Source organism: Numida meleagris, chromosome 13 (genome assembly GCF_002078875.1).
Source record: "Numida meleagris isolate 19003 breed g44 Domestic line chromosome 13, NumMel1.0, whole genome shotgun sequence".
Lineage (NCBI taxonomy): Eukaryota > Metazoa > Chordata > Aves > Galliformes > Numididae > Numida > Numida meleagris.
The window spans coordinates 1755299-1774988 of record NC_034421.1 but is presented as its reverse complement, the minus strand read 5'-3'; the positions used below and the strand labels follow the sequence as shown (position 1 = coordinate 1774988).

The following is a 19690-nucleotide window of genomic DNA, read 5'->3' as shown; positions in this document are numbered from 1 at the left end:
AATGCAATTCTTTTTTTTTTTTTTTTTTTGGTCTTTTGAACTTTGAAGTCTATTTCAGCAAGGCCATTGGGGAAAAGTTAATTAAATTGGGAAAGTTAGCTGGCATACGTACCATTTCAGGGGACACACTGTATTTCTGCAGCAAGAGGTGAATTGAGTTGACTTCTGGAAGGGTAACCTACACGAAGGCAGCCCTGAACAGCAGCAAAGCACTGAGGCACAATGTTGTTATCAGAAACCAGGTCCGTGGCTGTGGAGCGTTATGTTTTAATTTCATCTCTCGTGCCAGTCCGACTTTTGTGTGCTGCTGAACAACTGTCAGCGGCCCACTTGGGGCTGATTCTGCAGGGTAGCGTTTTCTGCACAAGGAAAGAGGAGAAGGAAGTTTGGGGTGTAACGTGGCTTCTTTGCTTAGCACAGAAAACCCGTAACAAAGCCCAAGAACTGGAGCGTGAAAGCACACAAATTTAAACCAAACGAGATGCTTTAATTACGGACTGAGTAGTGAGGAGAGGCCTCGACTCTGCCATCTCTGCATATCTTCTCATGTGTAAAAGTGGAGAGCAGGCGGGCGAGGAAGAGCTCCATGGGGACTGTGAGCAGGACATGGGGGGCAGGAGGGGTGTGGGGCTGCAGAAGGTGATGCCTGGGCTGCGGTGTGAGGGAGGAGCGGGGCAGGGTCTGAGCAGCTGCTTTCTCTGGCTCTGCCCGCACGCGGTCGCACTTCCCATAAGCTTTTCCCTTCCTTTGGCAGCATCAGCCCACTGGTATCATCTGTTGGCAAAAGGGCTCAGCGCCCAGAGGCAGCGGGCGCAGCCATAAATCTCTCTCGAGTAATATGATAGGAACCTTTGGCAGGTTTAATTTAGGAACCGTGCCGCAACCTCGGTGGGGATTTTGTTCGTTGGAGCCTTGTTTATTTTTTTTTTTTCTTTATTTCCTTTCCATAAGTCTGCTGAATTATTTAGGGGCTGAATTTTAAAATTAGAAGATGCGGCATTAAACAAGGGATGAATATTTTATGAAGGGTTCTGGGATTTCGTGGTGTCGAAATGCACGCTGCAGCCTTGGAGGCTCCAGGAGGGAGCCACGTGCCGGCCCTCCCGCTCGGTCCCTCACCAACCACCGCCAGGCTGTCCCAGCAGGGCAGCCGCTCCTCGCCCCCAAGGCGGGATGGAGCCTGGCACCACCCGAGGAACCCAAGCACTGTTCCATCTCGGAACCGGTTGCAATAGTTTTCCTGTTTGATTTTATCTGGGGAAATGGGGTGTCAGTAGAAATCTGATGTATTTTGAGAGACCAGTTTTTAAATGGCAGACGCAGGAGTCTTAGGTCAGGCCTTGTGTTATAGATGCAGCAGGAGAGGTGAGGGAGCTGCAGGAGCCGATTGAGCTTGCTCCCCCAGCACTGCAGGATGCAGCCACAGGGGAGGTGCAAGAGGAGCAGCAGGACACTGCAGATTCTGTGCTGGCAGAGGAGCAGTGGGGCAGCAGTGCAGGAGGGCCGGACCCCTGCAAGGCCACGGCCGAGCGGGCTGCTGCACAGCGAGCTGCCTGCACCCTTAGCAACCCTCCAAGTCAGACGAGATCTGCAGCAAAGTCCTAATGGCTACACTCAGGCTGTCTCTGGTGTAATTTGCCCGTGTCTAAACGTATGTAAAATAAGTTCTGATGACACTTTTTCTTATGAATTAGCAGGTCTTGCTGACACAAATCAGGAGCTCAATACAATATTCAGCAAGCACATTAAATCTCCTTCTAACACGCTGCATGCTGAGACACTTTGTTATTACCTTAGAGTACTAGAAGCTGGAGAAATGCCAGCTTCTCCCCACTGATGGCAGCAACAATGACATAGACAGAAATAATTAGCTCTCTGCTACTCAGCTGGTGCGGATGATGCTGTTCTTCAAAGCACGATTCTCTCCCTTTAGCTGCAGTGGAGAAATCCTTGATAATTAATCAGCTCTTGGTGACACTGAAACACTAATAAATCCTCAAGAGTTGCATTTAGTGTGTTGTGCAGATGCACAGAGCTCGGTACTGTCAGATTTGTGCTTCAGGTTGAGCCCAAGCTGGGGTAGCAGCAGAGCCCCGCTGAGGCCGAAGGAGCTGGGGGAGCTTACCCAAGTAGACATGGACCATGTCAGAGCAGCTCCTCGTCCTTACGCCTGGGAGAGAAAGAACCCTTTGGGATTCCTGCAGTATTTGACTGCAACACTTGGGAAGAAAATATTTTCTGGCCAAGAGAGCCTACTTTGATTCAGTGGCTTTTTAACGCAGCTAAATTAGGAATCCAAAACACTTGCAGAAACATTTTTTCTAGAAGTTTGCAAAGCTCCGATTCGTTTTTATTGAATTCCCCATCTCATTTTTCTGCACATCCACCTCTTCCGCTTTGTGTTCTGAAGTGAGAGCCCTGCTGCTCTGAGACGTGCCTGCAGTGCTCCATCAGAGAGTTCTCGCAGCGGTCTGGGGGCTCTCATCTGCAGGAGCGTGTCACCACCGAGGGCTGCCTGCACGCTCCTTGTCCTTTTTCCATCCTCCATTGCAAAGCTCGAGATGCTTTCTCTGTTTTATAGCATCAGTTTCTCCTGTTCTTGGCACACACTGTAACAAAGAGCAGGAAATGATTTCAGATGTGTCCGTCCTATTGACATGGGCTATAATCAGAGTAGAAAGTGGGCCAGCGTTAGCTCATGTAGTGTCAGTAGCATAAGCTTAAGTGCCAAGCCGTTTTAATTAATTATGTGCTAATAGTCTCTGGGCTGATGCAGCGCTCAGCATACTGTACGTGTACATGTTATACTCATCAGTTCTATTTTTCCTTTTTGAATGAAAATGAGCAGTAATCCTTCAATTCCTTGGAAGCCTTCTGTTGCAATCCAAAAGTCAATGCAGCATTCAGGCTTCATATGTACTTTGCCATTCCCCTAGGCCATTGTTTGGATGGTATTTTTAGGAAAGTTAAGCACTGTTAGTGTCTTGTGGTCTGCTTTGGCACAGCCAAGTCACCCTAGGGCTGCTTTGGGGCACCAGGCAGCCGAAGAACCAGGAGCACAATGCCAAATAGGATCTTAAGAGCCATAAATTCATCATAAAGCTGGGAGGGGAGCAGTGTTGTTGTTGTGTTTTTTTGTTTGTTTGTTTGTTTTTTTAGTTTTTGAGGGTTTTTGTTGTTGTTGTTTGTTTTAACATCATCTCTATGGAACATCTATGTTGGTCACTCAGCCATCGGTTGAGAGAGAGTCCATTTTGAAGGGAGGGATGTTCTGTGTGGACATCTTTCGCTGGGATACCAAGTATTTCTGGAGTTCCTAGACCAAGACAAACTGGAGGGAAAGCCAAACCTGCACGTGGTGCTGCAGTGAGGCTGAAGGAATTGAAATTGGTTTCTCTGGCAGCAATGAGTCCTGTAGGAAGGCAGCTTGCAACTCAGGGCTGACTTGAGAGGATTTTAGAATTTCCTGTCTGGCTTCTGTTCTAATTGTTGTTTAGATGTAAACAATCCCTCAACCCAGAGTGGATGGCAAATATCAAAATCAGGATAACTAAATGAGTACTAATGAGTTCCCTAAATAAATTAAGGCATGCAAATGTAATAGGGTTCAGAATTACTGCTAGGTCTTTGTACTGGTGAGACTGCAGCTTAAAAAGAGATTAAAAACAACAAAAAGGCAGTTAGGACTGGTTTTGTCCTAACCTAGCCAAGCACACGTTCCACACTCACTTCTCTCTGCTGTCCAGGCAGGACAGCATGGTGACACTCAGCAATACAACACAGGAGTCGTGGTTGTCTTGGCTGCTCTCACTTACATTTGGTGTTTGTTTTGAAAAGAAAGGCTAGCTTTCAGTGCAGAGCAGAGGTAGGGGCCGTACAATAACATGGATTGTAGCCCCATTGCTTGGTTATATTCGTGGTTTGTTCATGTGAGATGACATGCGTGCAACCCAACAACGAAATCAAGCTGCAGCGGGTCCCCTTGGGCTGTCAACAACCCACTGAGAGCTCTGGCTGCAAATCTGCCCTCCTGATGCACATTTTAATTCCATATTAAATTGTTCCTTTGGATTCAGCTCACGACCTGACCTCACGCTGCCCTCTGGGTACTCAGCTCCCCAGTGCTTAGATCTCTCCTGAGGACATGGACCTTTCCATAGAGAGAGGAACGGTGCGTGATGACCGCACCACGAGGAGACCGCTGCCCTGCTCATGGAGGGAGAGCTGTGATTTGGATTAAGGCTCTCTCTTTGCTGCTTGAAATGAAGATGAGTACAGCAGGCGGTTGACTTTGGAAGTTTCTAGTGGTAAATATCTGGAGACTGCTGTCCCTGTCAAAAGGGATGGATGTTTCAACAGCTAGTCAGCCAATTTCACGCTCAAATTAAAGTTGTCAGTCATCAGGTGTCCTGCTTGGTAGATAAGTGATATTACAGTTTCACATACCCAACCTTTTTTCCATTGGTCAGAATTTGATGCAGAAGCCTTGCCGGCGTGCCATTGACACATAAAATGTAGCAATTATTGCTAGCATTTTTATTCTCAAGGTTTTTTGGCACATTCAGCTCAGATTCCCATTTGCTTGGTTTAATACATGTAAACAATCCAGTTTTTCATCAGTTCTGTTCAAGATCTCATCAGTGACTGCATATGGGTGTAATCAAGTAAGCATCGTTTACCAAATTCAAAGCTTAGTTCTTTCATTTTCATCAGCTCCCACTTTTAAAATTTTCTAGAACTGCTCCAAATGTTAAATAGTATCAGCCAGGATTCTTTTCTTTCACTCCTACCGATATTGTTTCAGTCTTTTTTTTACTGTTTGAATTGTAATTCTAATTTCCCCCATAATGTCTTTGCAAAGCCTTATGGGCAGAGTAGGTCACATGCCATGCTGAAATAGCCTGTCTTATGTATACAAGACAAATTTTGCTCCTAAACAGTTCTGAAGAACTTCCTCGTTATTATATAACTACTGAATTTGTCATTCAACTTGTTCTTATTTAATCTTTCATCATTCTGCTCTTCTCTATACACACGTAGTGGAAGAGGGGGGAAAAAAAAAGCTGTAGAGAAGATGATGACAGTAATCTTGTGAGATGGATGAATTTGTCTAGCAGCTATTTTGCCCCCATGATGACAAACAGATATTTTTTTTCCTCACCCTCTCTCTTTTCTCTGAAGTATACAGAGCTCCCTTGGGTTAAATAGCAAAACTGCTGTGTGCCATCACTGGGGATCGGAGTACAGCGCCATGCTGCCTGCTCGGTGCCAGGACTCCCAGTTGACTTGCTGATTTTCTGGGCTTAGAATTTCACATGTATAAGTACTATTGATGCGCATCTCTGAAAATCCATCACAGAAAAAATAGATTTATCTCATCAGGAGGGTATGTTAGACTTATGGGGAACGTGTATTTGTAGTGAGTAACCTGCAGTACGTCTGACATCTTTACGTTTTACGTTATCCAGCTACTGCTCTTCAAAGCAGTCTTTTAAAGGGCAGAAATCCCCAGTGCTGAGCGGGAGGAATGAGGCTTCAAGGCAGACGGAGTGAAAACCATCCCACTGCAGTCAGAGAGCTCCATGGACATCAGCATTTCTGCCTACTTCTTGCAGAGCCTGTTGCTGCACTGTTGTGATAACCACACTTGTGTTGGTGGGCTGTACTTTTCATTTAATGCGTGGGCTGCTCTGAAAGTCATGCCTCCTATTTATTCCCATTGAACTCAAGGGTGGTGCCGATTAGGGATCAGTTGAAGTTAAAAATTGAGTTAGAAAAAGAGCAGCAATTTGTCCTGTCCTGTAAGATCTGCCTCTTTGTTGCCAGTTTACTTCAGTCGTTATTTGTTTACTTGTTTCACTGTAATTCTTCATTTGGCCTTACTAGTTGTACATTTTGTTTCAGAGCACATAGCACAGGAACACTGCTTCAAGGTTCCCTTAGAGCAGCAGGCAGGAAATTATGTTTTCTCCACGGTGTTTCCAGCTCCAAAAGATCATCTGTAGGAATGGTCTGAGTGAGGAAGTACAGTGAAGGTGTGGAAATGAGCGTCTGAATCAATGGCAGGTTCACAGAGGGTGCACGAGAATAGGTCTTTCCATTCATTTTAAGCTGGAGGAGGAAAGATTCCCCATAGCTCATGAGTTTCCATATTAAGCAAGAGCAGCGCTGAATCAAATAGCAGAAGTACCAAATGAGTTTGTACTCTTCAAATGACTCATTTTCACCATTCAGTCCTCAGGTCCTGGTTCCACAAAGTGATAGAGCAGAAATCCCTCTTTTCCAGCAAGCTCTTCCACCACAGTTGCAGTGTGGGCAACTTGAGAGCACAGCTCCAACAAATGCTTCATTTGCTATCACAGTTAATGAAAATAAGTCGATCCCTTCGACTGCTTCTTAAAATAACTTCAGAGGGTTTTTTTTTTGTTTGTTTTTGCATGGAGAGTTTTAAATGGGGCACATCACAACCAAAGAGTCATCATCTCAGCCATCGGGCCATGCTGTGGTTTTATAACTATGGTAGAGCGTTTACTGCCATGTTCTAGAGGCCAGGCAGAAAACGTTGGTTTGCATCTCAAATCCCACGTTTATAACCTGAAAGCAAAGCATTTTTGAGTGATGCATCATGGCAGTGATTTGTTACTTAAATGATTATAGAGGCAATGATTGTAAAGAAAAATTCATATAATCTACAGAGCAACGTGGTTGAAAATCCTTTTGCAGTAAGATACTCATATAGCATTTATAACACAGGACAAGCTAGTTGTGTACAGAGTGAGAGCAGAAAAGTACCATTCTTCTATGCTACTTCTTTCCCAGTCATTATTTCTGCTCCTGTTTCTTAGACTCCAGTTACTTGTTCAGTAATGTATCAGTGATTGGAGTTGCAAAGGTAGCTGTAGCTTTACAGGTTGTTAGGCTTGGATCTCTGGTACGACATAAAAATAGAACATAATTTATACTATCCTATATCAATAGGATAATGCAGAGTTTTTTCCCATTCCTCATCTCTGACTATGGAAAAATGCTGATAACTCAGGAGAGGTGGCAGACGGCACCGTGGAAAGTTCCTGTGAATCAGTGCTTTGGAAAAAAATGTGACCTCAACAAAGCAGGGGGGCATGAGGCAGCGTGCAGATGGTTCAGGTTTATAGCTGATGAAGTTAAATAAGTCAACAACGTGATTTCTCCAGTGTTAAGGGATGCAGTGTGTTGATGGAAGGCCTCCTCAGCTCTGGTTCCACCCCGCGCTGCCCATTTCAGCAGTGGTGGTGGAGGTCCCTAAACACAAAGGTTCAAAAGCTGTGAGCAGTGAGAGCGTCATTCCTGGTCGGGTCAGGTGCCCGCACACCCCTCTGTGCGAAGGTCTGTATTGTTTGCAGCCAAGCGTGTGAGAACGAGAGCTAATTTGCTCAGCAGAGTTAGAAATGATGATTGTTGTGGATGGTTTCCAAAGGCTGGGCCCTGAGGTGCCAACAGCTGGGGCCTCAAGGTGCTGGTGCCAGCGCTTACCTGGAGTTGCTGGGAGGTTCGGATGAGCTTTTTGGCTGCACACAATGCACTGAGCAGCAAAGCTGTCCTCTGCTGGATGGCTCAGCATGAAGGGCTCCCGCTCTGTCTCAGGTGTCTGAGGTAGAAATTATCAAACGGGGACGTTGTTTTGTTGGAGGGTTTTACAAAATTTAAGTCAAACACCTTCTCATGCACAGAACAGAGCTGCCTGACAGATTTTTTTTTTAATTATTCAGTTTTTTTTTAAACTTGCAAACAAAAAAGGGAGTTGAGATGTTGAAGTTGCGTCCTGATTTCACCAAGAAATCCATCTCCTGCCCAAGCCTGGCCATCAGCTTGCTATGTGGGTATGGCTTTCATGTTGCTCTGCGTTTTCACAAACAAGTGTCAGCGCTGACTGAAATTCCTGTTGGTTTCCCAAGCGTTCTGCCTGGAGCTGCGGGTGCTGTGAGCAAAGCGTGGTGACCTGGGCATCATGCTTTGCCAAGCTGTGGTTTTCCAAAGGCAGCGACGTGCCCACCTGAGCAGAGAACAGCTAACTCCTGAGCAGCTGGCCTCTGTGTGCCTCTCAAAGATCTCTTGCTATGTTATTTAAAATTTGAGATAATTTTAATGAGAAAAAAAGTGTTAAGCAGGGATTTCGAGTGCTGTGATTTTAAATGTGTTGTTAAAAAAAAGCAAAAAAAAAACCGAAGTAACTTCTCTATTCAAGTTAAGAACTGAGTTGCCTGGGTCAGTATTACTCAGGCTGCTCCTGCCTCAAGCAGATTCTCCTGTCTGTATCCCCAGCTTCGTTGCCCCTTTGCAGGGCACAGAGCTGATACCCAGCCTTCCCCTCTGGCATGCTCTGCATCTCAGCCTGCATCAACACGCACAGCAGTGGCAAGGGCATGCAACTCTGCCGTGCTTTGCAGGTATCTTCCTCTCACCAGCACTGCTTGGTTTCACTTCCAAGAAATTAAACCAAATGGAATTTGAATTGTTTTGCAATGAGTTGCAGTGAGGCAGCGCTGTCAGTTTAATTAGCTCTTAACTCCAAGCTCAAAGCTTCTAATAAAGGTGCTCAGGAGCATATGGGTAGCAGAAGGAAAACAAACGATGGCAGGGCTGTTTTTAATGAGGATGAGGCAGCGTTCTTCAGAAAGGAACTGTGTACAGAGAACATCTCTGTGATTCACTCAGCCCACAGTCAGCTGTGTGATCTGCAGCAGAGGGAGTGGGAAATCAGCTGGGAAAGGGTACTCCTTGTGTTGGGCCATGCAGGAATGAATTTAGGGACAAATGTTTCCTGTACCAAAGATCAACTTGGGCTGGACCACGACATTAAGTCTTATTGTCCAGTGTTTTTTAATGGATTTAGACAAAACAGACCTTGTGCTGGCCCATTAAACCTTGTCAGATGTAATCTTTAATGATTTTGAAGGAAAGATTCCTAGAGGCATATCCGCAATAGTAACAGGTCTCTCAAGAGAGATTGAGTCTGCAGAAGAGGAATCAACTGAAAACACCAAATTCACATTTGCTTCATATTGACCAGAGCCCATGGGCTGCTCCAGCCTTAGCAGGTGGGGTGCAGGTGGGAGTTTGTCACTGAGAGCCCCATCACTGCCAGGGTTTTGTCACAGCTGATGAAAAATCCAAACTGCAGGCAGTGGGACTGCAGCAGTGCTCCGTGCAGAGGAGGCTCAGAAATCCCTGTTTGTTCCCATATTAATGAGCTGCTCTGCTCATGTGCCATTTCCTGAACTGGACCTGCATTTAGCTGTAAAGTCCTGGGCACGATTGGCCTCTTCTGACATCCTGGTGGCAGGAGGGTGCTCTGGGGAAGCACTAGTAACTGTTGCTCCAAGGGAACAGAGAAGTCTTATTCTACTTTTGCCTCTCTGCTTTTTCCCCTTAGGGAATGAGGGAGGTGTATGCAGCTAGCGGTCATCTCTGCGGATGTCAGAAGAGGGTGAATAATTTGTAGTATTTATTAGACTTATTTAGCACATTTTCTCTCCCCTGCCATCTAAAATTCAGCTGAGAAGCTAATAACTTTCCTGGAAATGAGTCATCATAGCAAACCTTTCTATGACCAGTTCAGTAGTTTATGGTAAGTAGATCATTGACACCATTTGGTACTCAAGATTATAGCTGTTTTTATTGGGCATTTCAGTCTTGGGCCATGTGGTAATGCCCTCACTAGAGGGACAGCAAATACATAAATCAGGTGTTTACCATGATGAATCAACCATTACGACTTCTGAAAACTTTGCTTTCTGAAAGTATTTGCTCTCTTTGCTTGAGCCATATTGTTCGTGACAACACGTTTGCTAAGAAGCTTGGAAAAAAAGCCAACAAAGACACAACAGATACAAAGGAGGAAACATATGTTTCAAAGTAAGGGAGACTCATTCCTCTAAAAACATTGGTGTATTTTTTTTGTCTCCCAATATGAGCAATTTTTTCATTTATTGTTAAGCAGACTTGAAGCCCTACTAGACGTGAATTGGTAGGAAAGCCCTCTCAAAATCTGCCACTAGAGGAGAAACAATATGTTGCTGTATCCAAAACATCCAGAGGGGAATTATGCAAAGGGATTACTCATCGCTGGAGGAAAGTCTCAATTTCAAGTTCCCAGCACTGATTTACATTGGGACCGCAACACGGACATCTCTGCCTTGTGCAATAGGAAGAGGCTTTTGCCTCCCCTGCAGCTGCTGCGAGCTGAGGCTTGACATGACCAACCTGAGCCATGATGAACATGTGTGCAGCCCTGAATGCAATGGCACAGAGCCGACGTGAGCCTGCTCCGGCAGTTCCAGCTCAGGAGGGTGGCCAGCAAAGGAATCGAGCCCTGACGCAAGGAAGAACTGCCCCAAACGCTCACATTCCAGCTGTGCTTTCAGCTGACCGCTCACATGGCACCTCCTGTTCTGCTGGGAGGTGAGTGTTTGAGGCAGTTCTTCCTTGAATCAGGGCTCTGTGTCTGGCAGCTTGCGTTGGCACCAGTGTAATGAAGTTGCACATAATTTTAGCAAAAAAAGAAGCAAATCATAACTTAGTGTGTTCCGCAGCTTCTATTGATTATTTCTGGGCTTGAAAACAAGCCACAAGGAGTTAATGCAGTTGCTGCAGGGACGACTGCACTGTCTGAGCTCCATGGCTCCACCGAGCTGACTCACCCTGTCTGGGAAAGGGGAGTTTCATGTCCTTACTGCCTCCCAGCATGGCTTAACTATTGGTGCACAGCCCCGTGAGTTGCTTGGGGAGTCCCCTTCTGCCTTCTGATCCTGGTAGAGGGCACAGCTGGGGCTTTCCTTTCCCTCTACTCTGACCCAGGGAGCAGCCCTGGATCCATGAGGGCACCCATGGGCACAAACATTCAGATGGGGAAGTAGGAGAGCAGAAGCCATTAAGGAGGGAGAAAAGGAAAAGAAATATTGTTTTAGTATTCTTCATCCCCTGCAGCAGGCTGGCAGGGTCAGGGATGTGCTCCCTTGGGAAAGCACAGCGCTCTGCAGAACTTGTCCCTGCATGGTGAGGCAAGGGGACAGGGAACCCCGGGGCAAGAAAAGAGAAAGCGAGATAGAGCAGAACTGAGACAGGAGGCACAAAGAGGGAGGAACAACGGCAGCTCTGTCAGGAGCCAGAGACCCAGAGACATCCATCTTCCCTGTGCGCGTTAGAGGGGATCTGATAACACGCGAGGTGGTTTAAAGCAATGTCTTTGTACTCTGCTCTGTGTCCTCTACTGAGTATACAAGGGACCTGCAAGCCTACGGTTCATGTTTGGGGTAGTCAGCCAAAGGAGCTTCCACTCCCAGTTCATTACCGAGCTGCTGGAAAGCCACCATTTGGCACTTGCTGTGCTGCTCCTGCTTTCAGCTCTGGGAGCTGCAGGGCGGTGTGAGGGGAGAGCAGCCCGCGTGGCCAGACCCCGTGTCCCGGCTGCACTGCTCTCCTGCAGCAGACGGACGGCTTGCTCTGCCCAATTTGTTTTTTTCGTTTGGGTTTGGAGAGTTCACTGGTTTGGTTCTTTGGTTTTCTGCTGCATTGTGCAAGTATTTCTGAACATAGGTGTGGGACTGGCAACAGGCCAAAGAGGACTGAGGGGCTTTCTGACAAACTCCGTATAGGGTTGGGATGGCAAACATGTTTCTCTCTTGCATTGTCGCAATGGGTTGTTTTGCCTGCTTTTTGGGAAACAGCAGGGGCTTTCTTTTTCCAATTATGTGAATAATTAGATTTATTTCAGTATTTACAAGAGATTGCTAAACACTTTGGTTTCAAGAAAGCCGGGAAGTCAGCTCTCTTGGGGATGATGGTGAGTGGGTGGAGGAGCCTGCACCAGGGCACGTCTCTGCCTCTTCAGGGAGTTAATAGGCCCTAAAGAGTGGCCAGGTGCCCCCCACAGCCTCAGCGCTCTGCCCCAGCTGCCCCACGGTCTGAGGTGTTTGCAAAAAGGAGCAAGTTTCTAAATTATCCTTTAGCAAGTAATTGTGTTCTGCTTGCAGGGCTCGACCGTCTGGGGAGGCTGCTGGCAGGGCAGAACCAGGCCCTGGCACTGTCCAGAAATGGGGCCTGCATCTTCCACCCGTCAGTCAGAGACCCCCGGCAAGCCAGGGGCTGTGAGGTGGGATGGCACGTAAGGTGAGAGTGGTTTTATTGGTGTGGTCAGGATTATTTTGTCACCAGTTCTGCCCTGTGTGGTTCATTGCTGAAGGATGAGCTAAGGTAGCGCTGTGTGGTACTCTGTCAAGGAGCAAAACAAGTCAGTGATCATTTTTAAATGATTTCTGTGGACGTTACCGTGTATTTATTGGCTGTACGCTGCTTGCTCTTGGCTGGGCAGTTCTGAGTTCTTTGTATTGTGGTGTACAGCTCCTTGTACTGCCAAGTGAGGTTGTGCTTACAGGATGTGTTGATGTAACATGACTTAGAGGGCTTCATTTTAAAGACCATGTCTTGACCTCTTGCTTGGAAGAGAGGTGTTATGTGGTCCTTCCACCAGACAAGGCCTGTCCAGCTCCCCAGCCTGACACAGCATCCACTATAGTCATGTCTTTTGCAGAAGGCAGAAGTTGGACATCTTCTTGGAGATGTCTTGGGGGTTTCCAGGCCAAAGCTCTTTGGCTCCTTTCAACAGGCAGTGAAAGCAAAATGTGAGCTCCTTAGGGCTGGGATTTCTTTTGTTACTTCTATGATGTTGAGCACAGCAAGACCTCAGTCTTGGGAATCTGAGGCATTACCGAAATAACTGAAGGATTGCAGGGCTGCCAGACATAGCCAGGAGTTGGTGGAGTCATGCATGAAGGCGTGCTGATGTTTCTGCTCCGCTCCTCATCATGTTTTCTCTTATCCATCCCCAGAACCTCCTCTGGCAGAGGCACCTTGGCTGGGACAAAATGCTGTGGCTCCAGGCATGCGGCATGCTGAGATGAACTGAGCAGCTTTTTGAAAATGTCTTGAGGTAAGCTTGCAAAATGGTCGAAACTTGGAAAAGAAACCGAAGTATTTTCTTCTCTCTCTCTCTCTCTCTTTTTTTTCCTTCCAAATACCCCATTTTTAAATGTGTCTGTGCTATTTTTTTAGTTTTTTAAAGAGCATCAAACGAACCAAAAATTTTTCGGCTTGGGGCTGAGCAAGACCTCTTTGACTGGCCCCAAATTATTGTGTTTTGTTGTTCAGCATTTAATTTTCCTGAGGCCAGCAGCACAATCATTTGGCATCGGTCAAAAAATGTTTTCAATTCCTTGTCCATTTGTGGTCTGATAGATCCTCCCTGCTTTCCTGCCAGTTTGGGCTGTCGCGCTGTGGGACCCCCATGTTCTCGGGGTTTGTACCTTTGGGGGCAACTACTGCTCCAGGAGTAGAGAAGCCAGCACATCCAGATGCCCAAGCCAGTGGCTCCCTGCGTTGTCCGATTTGGACTCCCAGTTTGTTCTGAATGTCATTCCTAGTAGCCCACCATCTAGCGTGAAGGAATTCTATCCACTCGTACAATGAGAACATTTCTCTTCTTGCTGTCACAAGATGTAGTAACATTTGTTTTTAAAAAATAATCTATTTCTGAGAAGGAATTCGTTCCATTGTTATTTAGAATAGTAGTAGTAATAATAACGCTGAAAACAAAAATTAATGACCAGATAGAGCCAGTGCTAAGGGCGAGAAAATTGCTGCAACTGCTGGGAGCAGCAAAATTGCTGTGCCCCAGCTGTTTTCTGCCCTGCTTAGCAGATGTCTGGAAAGCCACTGCCGCTGTTCAGAGGGCCGGAGATGGCTAGAATTCTCCATAGCAATGTATGTTTTCCCATCCTACAGATAAGAAACAAGACAGACGATGCTTTTCTTTATGTGTATAGCAAACTCCAGCTAGTATACTCCAAAACAAAGAGTTAATTTACAATGCACCATCCAAAGCCCTGTGTTCTCAATGCAGGAGAAGTACTCAATCAATATGCAAACATCTCAGTGCAGAACCTGAGCGGAGATGGAGAACATTGTCCTGCCAAGCAGTGGGGTGAGAGAGAAGGGAGCTGAGCAATTTAGTGCAGTGTGACTTTGTGTGTGATGGATGAGGCATTTTTTTCCACTGACGCAGCAAAGTTTCAGTAGTTGTCAGGCATGGGCAGGGCAAGCGGCTGATCTCTGTTTGAATGGTGGGAGTAGCTCTCAGTGGGTGGGATTTTCAAAATTTGGGCTATATTTGCGGAGCAGCACAAGTGCTGAGAGCGCCTGGGAGTTTATCTGGATCGTTTCCCTCAGCTGGAGGGACTTACAAGTTCAAATATATGTGGATAGGATGAGAAGTCACAGGCTCAAATTGCTTGAACATTAGAAAATACTTTCAAACAATGAGAACAGTGGAATATTCATAGAAATTGCAACGGAAGGCTGTGCACTTAGCGTCACTGGGGTTGTTAAGAACAGGTTAGAAAAACATCTGTTAGGAAAGATGTAGGCTGGATGATCCTGACCTGGGGAAGTAATATGAATTGAACGACCTCCCAGGTTCCCCTTCAGGCCAATTTTCTGTGCTTCTGCAGTGTTGCATAGCAGTGGTTAGCAGATAAATTATAGTACAGTGATTTCAATAGATTTCTTCTCCCCAAAGTAGATGTTGAGAGTTTTCTCTCCAGTGTAGCATGAAGACATGTTTCAGTCAGCAAACGTTCTTCTCAGAATTATTATCTCAGGATTATTAAATTGGGAAGAAAAAGGAACACTTTATTTTCATATTAAGGAAATTAATTTTCAAGAGGAAAAAGAAAAAAATACTCCCCTCTCCACCCCCCCCCCCCCCCAAAAAAAAAAAAACCAAGAAGATGCATCAACTCGAGGATGTTCATTGTTAAATAATGAAATGCAGAGTAAATCAAAAGTTTGTATCTTTTGGGAGAAAAGAGAGGAAAGGAGAGGAGTAAGTGCACGGATATTGTTAGAACAAAACCCTGAAAGAGGAAGAATTCCTAAATAAATTAAATTATACATCTAACAAGCACAAACAGCCTTCTACTTTCAAAAGAGATTTAACCCAATTCTTCAAAGAAACAAAACCCAGCAGTAATTAGTAAGCGCTTTTATCTCTTCTGGATTAGAGTATCCAATAAAGCTGAATTCCTAGAGGTGATGTTTCTCCTCCCCAAAATATCAATCCTTAGAAGATGTTGCACAATTTTCCTTCTGCTTCAGCCCAATTGGGTGCTGAAGAAGTTGGACTGCCTGGGCTGCACTTATTTAGCTCATCAGAAAGTCAGCTGTGATGAGACCCCAGATAGAAAAATGAGGAAAACGTCAGGAAACTGGGACTTGCCCTTTGATGTTCCTGTGAGTTACTTATTAGGCCTTGACGTCCTGCTGGTCTCCAGTGTGCTGAAACAGTTTGCACCCAGGATGCATCTGCGGTGCATGGAGCAGCACCTGTGCCTGGTGTGCATGCATGGCAAGGCTGGGAAAACCCGGCCGAGGCTGGGAGAGCGCGCGGTGCTGCGGTCTGCTCGCTTCAGCCAGGGGTAAGCACAGGGAAGTGAGTCATCGCAGACATGCTTGGAGTGGAAAAATACAACCTGGAAGTATTTCTAAACCACGCGGGGCAAAATGAAGATCAACCCACGTGCTGCTGCCTTTGACTTTTCAGACAGATGTGACACTAGCAGCTCCAAATCCACACGCTGAGCCGAGTGGGTGTTAGGAACCCGTGTAAGAGTGGCAAAAGTTGCCAGACATCTTTTCTGTGCTCCTCCTTGCTCTTCTGAGGACTCAGACATTCCCCAGTGGGCAGCCGCTGCTGCTGCTGCTTCTGTTCCTGTGTTTCTAGATGCTAAAACCAGTGCACTTCAGCAGAGGTGCCCAGGCTGCGAGCTGTCAGCAAGGCTCATATTGGAAGCATTAACCATGGGCTAGCTGCTGGTCTCCCATTTCCTTCTGCTGGCTGTTTGGCTGGCCAGGGCCGTGCACTCTGCCTGCCTTGGGGCAGCTCCTGCCAGGGCTGGGATGCTGCTCGTGAACGGAGAGCTTCCCTGCATGCACAGACATAACGTTGCTGTTGTTGTGCAGTACAGCCTTCCCCAGCAGCATGTAGAAGTTTGGAATTTCGTTGTGTGTTTTTTTTCGTCTTCAGATAAATACCTGAACAAGAAGGCATGTTTGTTCTGTTCACCACAGTTATCCCACGGAATAGGGAAAATTCTTCCATGATTCTTTCATGGGTTTTTTTTGTTTGTTTTTTTGTTTTTCTATTTCTGCTTCTAATATTTATTTAATTATTATTGAGATGAACTCCTGAGATTAAGAGAGCTGACATCATCCTGGGGAAGGTCATTGCTATTCTTATCGAGATAAGTTCCTGTCATTAGGAAAGGTGGTAACTATCAGTAGCAGTGCCAATAATTATTTATACAGTGCCATGTGTGCGTGCACAGTATTTTCCAGTCAGGTTAAAATTATTGCTATTTGAGATAAAATCCACAAAAACAGCAGCTGCAATCACAGAGCTCTCCTTAGGGCCAAAATAACATCTTTGTAAAACCACCTTCCACCCTGAAATAAGGGCTGCAGTGCGTTTCAAGCAGTGGCACGTGGAAGGTGAGTAATGGAGCTGGGGATGGGGCTGTCCTAGCAGGCAGGCTCCATCACGTCATGTCTGCGATGTGCAGTGCAGGAGAGGCAATGAGTGAGAAGGCATCACAGGATGGACGTGGGGCAGAGCAGGCACAGGCTCAGCACCCAGCCTTGGCATGCTGTGGGAATGTGTCTGCACATCTTTAGTTTCCAATGCAAAGTGTGTAGCCAGGCCAGCAGGAAGAAAGTCACTTCTCATTGTACGTTCACCTTGGTGACCAGAGTAGAGGAATGCCATCAGTGGTTTTCCCGCAGCAGATGCAGAACTCCTGCTTTCTGTGCATCCTGCGTGTGTTTCCAAAGCAAGGCAGCTCGTGGCTGGAGGAGCTCACATCCACAGACGTTCTGGTTTTAGTGTGTTGCTGAGCAGTGAGCCTGATGCAGCCATCGGTAGGGATCACTCCCTGCCCTGGGTTACACGAGGAGGCAGCGGGACAGCCACAGTGCTTGGCCCTGAAATTGCAGTGTCTGGTTCAGAGGAGATGTCTCAAGGGCCTACAGCTCTTTTTATTTGTTTGTGGGTTTTTTTCTTCTTTTAAACACTGTGATATATTTATCAGACCAGAGCGTGAATGCAGTAAGTAAAGCAGCTCTCAGCAACGCCGCAGACATGCAGGCAGATTGTTGAGGTTTTGCGTTCAGCTGCCTTAGCAATTTTAACTGCATTTCAAAATTAAAACTAGAGAGCCTAAATAAACATTACCCGAAGCCTTCCCTTATTCCCAGTCCAACTGCAGCAGGCAGGGCTGGCTGCACCCTGCAGGGATTGCTGTGCTCCCGGCCCTGCCCGCAGCCATCCCGCTGCCAGGCTCAGACCCAGCCGGGCTGGTCTTAGCCCAGTGTCCCACTGGGTGGCCAATGGGCCAGGCACCACCAGGCCAAGCAGTCAGACTGGGGGCTGCACGGCTTTGCCGTGCTCCTACACTTATTGTCTCATTTGCAGGAGGCGGCATTTCTGCCTCTGCTGCAGCCTTAGATAATGCTCTGTGCCTGCTGTCACTGCTCTCCCATAATTACCAGAAACATTGCTTTAAGAAGTTACAACTTCCTGGAATGATGTGAAAAATGAGCCGTTTAGAGCACCAGTGAGTAATAGGTAATTGCAGGCTGGAGCATCTTTAAACACTTTCAGCCTTAAGTACATTTTTGAAGAGCGTCGCTCATTATTACCTGGCAGATCTTGATGGAGTTGTACAATCCCGGTAGCGTAGGTTACAAATGAGAAAAGAACTTTGTACGCAGGGGGACTGCTTGGCAATTACAGAACAGCCTGGCCCAAGGGGGACAAGAGGTTTCAGCCCCTGCTCTGCTGCAGGCTGCTGTACCACTGTGGAGAAAGCGCAGGGATGTGTGTGTACAGAGGGACTGTAGGGCTGCAGAGGTCTCCTGAAATCCAGTTCCTGTAAAATCCGATCCCTTAGGCACATAAATGTGTGTTGAGAAAAGGAGTGATCCATGAGAAGCTCTGTGCAGGCTAAGAGCGATGTATCTGAGTCAGCAGTAAAGGTTAAAGCATCAGCTTGGTTGCTGCCGGGAGAAAGGCACCAAGCTTCTCCTGGGATCTTTTCTGGTCTCAGAAGTATAATTCCAGATCTATAAAATGAAGATAAGCGTCTTCTCTCGTGCACAGATAAATGCATTGACACGAGGAGTTCAGCTGTGGCTCTCACGGGGTTATACATAGGGATGTTTAATAGGCAGTGAAAGGGACATCTTCCTTAACAGGGCTTGGGCACGCTGTGCCTGGGCGATGCTGGGCGGAGGAGAACCCGGCACTGATGGCTGAACTTTCCTTGCCAGGGGCAGCCAGGCTCCTGGCACCATGCCTTCCCTTCCTGTGCCAGCTCTCAGTGCCGTGTCCCATCCCTGGGCTGCTCTCTCTCACACAGGGTGCCCCTCCCAGCAGTGTGCTCACAGCTCTTTCTGCCCAAGCCACTGGAAGTGAAGAAACCACACGACCCATTTGGGGGGAGGAGAGGAAGCCGTGCTCCAGCTGCAGGTGGATGCCCTCGTCCCCCAGTGGGATTTTCTGAGGAGACAGGTATTCTCCGTCAGCAGGGAATGTACTGTCCGTGTGCTGAGCTCTGATTCCTTGGCCTAAAACTTCTGAAGCTGTATTATTACTCCTGTTTATGCCGTTCATCTGCAAATGCCCTGAATCCATGAGCAGTATGTTGATGAAAACTTCTTTTCCTCCCACTTAAAATATTTCCAAGTACATCTTCCCATTGTGTGCTCAGGCTGTTTCTTGACAACAACAGGAGTCCTCTTCTCCATTTTCTTGCTGTAATGGAAGTTTGAAGGGGAGGGAGTGCTCTGCTGCCCATATTGGTGCACAGGGATGTGCTGCCCCTGGTGAGCACCTGGCCCCTGGACGCTACCTGTTTCCAGGCTACATACTGCTCCACGCTATTTTGGGAACCAAGGCAAGGACAGCAGCCCAGGAATAGGAAGGATTACATGGTTTTGTATCTGATTTGTATCCCTGGAGCAAGGAAGGACAGCGTTTAAAGGACTGCCTGCAACCATCAGGAACCTGGCCACGTACATGATTGGCATTTGCACTGGTAATGAGACCATTTCAATTGTAATGAGCTCATTACTTTTTTTATTGCTATTGTATTTTGCATTTTCCACAAATCATGCAGGGAGCTACTTTTTATTTCCGCTTTCTCTTTCTACTGTGGAAAGTCTCAGGGCAATCCCAGTGTCTGCATAACAGGGAGGAATTAACCCCTGTGGAGACGAAGCAGGGGAAGCTGCTTGGAACTGGCCACAGGGGAAGAGGAGAGGATTGAGCTGTGCCTGGAAGCAAATTCAGTAAGGAGATCCCACGCTGCTATGAAAGCCAGGGACAACGTGCTTTTATGGATGCATCTCCCACTCAGGAACGTCTGCACAAAATTAGTTTGCTCCTGAGGGGGAGCTTGGCATATACATTAAGTTCTTTGTTGACATTTTCTTCCAAATATTGATTTGGATCAGAGTTTGTTGCTCTGTCATTTTACACTATTTTGCTTTAGTGAGTTTTGGATACGATAAGGCAAAAAAGCTTTGGCTTTGCAGCAGTGCT

The 19690-nt window shown here is 46.7% G+C and overlaps 1 long non-coding RNA gene across 25 annotated transcripts in view; it reads left to right on the top strand.

Annotated features, from left to right (window-relative positions):
• The window catches only part of LOC110405871, a 162510-nt gene that overhangs the window by 111452 nt on the left and 31368 nt on the right, over positions 1-19690 (top strand). For 24 of the 25 annotated variants that reach the window (XR_002443150.1, XR_002443142.1, XR_002443158.1 and 21 more), the window contains one exon: positions 12867-12967. This is a non-coding gene — a long non-coding RNA (uncharacterized LOC110405871). Of the gene's footprint in view, positions 1-11752; positions 12148-12866; positions 12968-19690 lie in introns of those variants that run through there. The other variant, XR_002443140.1, reaches the window with a different exon arrangement.